We start from the raw sequence: 3502 nt of genomic DNA, 5'->3' as shown, positions 1-3502 counted from the left end.
CTTGGCGAGCAGCAATCATGTCGGTGTTCGGGAAGCTGTTAGGGGCTGGAGGGGGTAAGGCCGGCAAGGGCGGCCCAACCCCCCAGGAGGCCATCCAGCCGCTCCGGGACACGGAGGAGATGTTAAGCAAGAAGCAGGAGTTCCTGGAGAAGAAGATCGAGCAGGAACTGACGGCCGCTAAGAAGCACGGCACCAAAAACAAGCGCGCGGCCCTCCAGGCACTGAAGCGCACGAAGAGGTATGAGAAGCAGCTGGCACAGATTGATGGCACGTTATCAACCATCGAGTTCCAGCAGGAGGCCCTGGAGAACGCCAACACCAACACTGAGGTGCTCAAGAACATGGGCTATGCGGCCAAGGCCATGAAGGCTGCCCACCACAACATGGACATCGATAAAGTTGATGAGTTAATGCAGGACATTGCTGACCAGCAGGAACTTGCAGAGGAGATATCAACAGCAATTTCAAAACCTGTGGGGTTTGGAGAAGAGTTTGACGAGGATGAACTCATGGCAGAATTAGAAGAACTAGAACAGGAGGAACTAGACAAGAATCTGCTGGAAATCAGTGGACCCGAAACAGTCCCTCTACCAAATGTTCCCTCTATAGCCCTACCATCAAAACCCGCCAAGAAGAAGGAGGAGGAGGACGACGACATGAAGGAATTAGAGAACTGGGCTGGATCCATGTAACCCGGCCAGTGCGGGCTGGGCCCAGACAGACTCTGATGGCCTGCGCAGTGGGCAGGCGCGTGTGTGTGCGGGGCAGGCAGGACGTGGTGCAGGCGGGTTCCATTGCTCTCCAGTCTCCAAAGCAGTAGGGCCACATTGCTGCTCACTCTCTGCATAGCATGGTCTTCACCCGGTGGGATGGGTGGGAGGAGGGGGGCGGGTGGGATGGGAGGTGCCTGCTGTTTATAATGTTGAATTTCTGTAAAATAAACTGTATTTGCAAATCCAAAAAAAAAAAAAAAGAGATCTAGCCAATGCTTGAGGTCTTTATTTAAGAACAACAAACCTATTGTTAAGATGGATAACAATTGTCCATCTTTAGAGGAGGTGGCCTCACTCTCTTAGCAAGCAGCCCATTGTCTCTCCTGGTAGCCTTGGTCAACAAGCTTTTCCCAATAGGTTAAGTATGATCTTGTTGATGGGAGAAAAATCCTTAAACCCAAGCTGTGTGGTGTGTATGTGTGTGTGTGAATAAATGCATTTCAAAAAGGCTTAAAAGGATATACCCTAAACTTAGGGTATATGTGGCTCCTTAGAGGAGGGAGAGTGAAGTATGGATAAGTGGGCATGTTAAATGGGGAACTGTGACTTTTTATTCTGTGTGTGTCTGCGTTGCTCCAAGTTTCCTTTTACAGTGTGCACGTATTAGTCGTATCATTTGAAAAATCAAAGAAAAAACACCACTAACATGGATGTTCTTTACACTGAGCTCGAATCTACTTCACTCTCTATTTTCCCCTCTAGTCTTAAGGGACTCGCATGGGGTGGGACATGGGGTGGCACAAGAATGCCCAGTTTCTTCCCCATCTGTCAAAAATTTCTGAACGCTGTTAGCCTGTTTCTTGTGCAGCATCAGCTCTCTGGGCCAAGTGGCCTTCGTGCCGTGACCCTTGCACTGTGACCTGGTGAGTGAATCTTCCAGGAAATTGCCTGTTCTTATTCTCGTAGTTCAGCTTGGCTGTAGTCTGTTAGAATTATGCTCCATGCTGAATGGAAAGCAATATCCCGGGTGTGCTGGGGCCAGTCATTTCCATCTTCCTGGGTCCTGTCTTTCCATTAATGCTGCTGAGCCCTTTTTGGCAGCTGTGTCACAGTGATGACTCCTACTGAGCAGAGAGTCAACGAAAACCTCTACATCTCGGTCACACTGGCTGCTGCCAAGGCTCAGCTTAACCCCCCGCCCCCTGCACTGCTTTCGGCTGGCTTTCTGGACCCAAGTGGAAAACCTTAAACTAATTCCTATTAAACTTCATCTTGTTAGGCTTGCCTCATTGATTCAGGAGGCTGAAGCATCTTTTCTTTTTGGATCTTGATTTTGTTCTCAGCAGAAACCTCTTTTTGCAAAGTTTGATTTTATTTGACTGCGGGTGGGTGGGCAGGAGCGGGGGGAGGGGGAAACCCTCTTTGTTTTGAACAGGAGGCTCTCCTAGAGAATCAGCCTGAGGTTGGCATTTTCTAACACCCTGGACAAATGCAGGACTTGCTGTCAGCCTGATTGGACAAGGCTGCACTTCAGGGTCTGCTACCTGCAGGCCCCTAAGGCGGGTCCCACGACATATGCCACCAGGCTGGAAGGGAGCACTGCAGACAGCAGGTCCCCTTCTCAGACAGATGGGGGTCTCTCCTCTTCTGAAACATCCCCTGGGAAGGCTTGATTGGGAGCATCTTCCCGAAATGGGATGCCTGTGTATTGTGAGTGACTTTATTGCTCAGAGCATCTGGATATGTTGTGATAAACAGCATGATAGATGATTTTAGTGCCTCTGGAATGGGTTGCCCAGACAGGAAGAACAGAACAGAGAACATTTGTCTCCCTATTGCTTGGAACAGAGCAGGGTTGCTCACAAAAACGTCACCTGAGTAGTTCTTCTTGCTCATCTAAGTGGCAATTTCATTACCATGGGCCTGAGGGGGACTTGGAGATGGGGCTACTTACCAGGGGTAGTGAGCTGGATGGAGAGAGTGTTCATTTATGTGTTCAGCAAGTATTCCTTGAGGTTTGAGGGCTGCTGTGCTACGCATTGGGTATAAATGGCAAGGAAAGCAGACATGAGCTCTGTGCTCACAAAGCTTTCAGCTGAGTCAAAGAGGCATATGTTAATAAAATGATCACTTAAATGCAAGTAATAATTACAACAATGGTAAATGCAACAGACGGAACATGTTGTTATGACTAGTAGTCTAATCCCAAACTAGAAGATCAGGGAAGGCTTCTCTAAAGAGGTTACACCCAGCTAAAATCTGCAAGCTGAGTTAGGGGTAACTTGACAAAGAGGTGGAAGGTATGACCGGTACATGCTAAGTATGTGCTAAGGCCCTGTGGCAGGTGGGGGCATAGTGTGGTCAAGGACAGGAAAGAAGGCCAAGGTGTCTGGGCAAAGAGAGCAAGGAGGGAAGATCTTGCAGTAAAAGGTTAGAAATATGGATAATGATTGTGTTAATAATCATAATATTAATGTTTTTACTGAAGGTTTGTTGTGTCCCATGTACCACTGTAACTACTTCATGTGTTTTAATTCACGCATTCTTTCTGATGAACTTATATGATGTGTATTCTCCTTATTAATATTTCTGTCTTAACAGCAAGAGAAGCTGCCTCCAAAGCAGCCCTTATGTGCACATCACCCTGAGATCTCTTTAAAATGCAGATCCGGATACCGTAGCTGTACATAGGGCCAGAGGCTCTGCATTTTTTTTTTTTTTTTTTTTTTGAGACAGAGTCTCGCTTTGTTGCCCAGGCTAGAGTGAGTGCCGTGGCATCAGCCTAGCTC

General features: G+C 47.9%; 1 pseudogene; it reads left to right on the top strand.

The window, feature by feature from the left end:
- On the top strand, positions 1 to 752 carry LOC105871606 (charged multivesicular body protein 4b pseudogene; annotated as a pseudogene).
- The last annotated feature ends 2750 nt before the right edge of the window (positions 753 to 3502 follow it).

The sequence above is a fragment of the Microcebus murinus genome, chromosome 13 (genome assembly GCF_040939455.1).
Source record: "Microcebus murinus isolate Inina chromosome 13, M.murinus_Inina_mat1.0, whole genome shotgun sequence".
NCBI lineage: Eukaryota > Metazoa > Chordata > Mammalia > Primates > Cheirogaleidae > Microcebus > Microcebus murinus.
The sequence above is the reverse complement of the archived record's forward strand: the minus strand, read 5'-3'. Positions and strand labels throughout refer to the sequence as shown.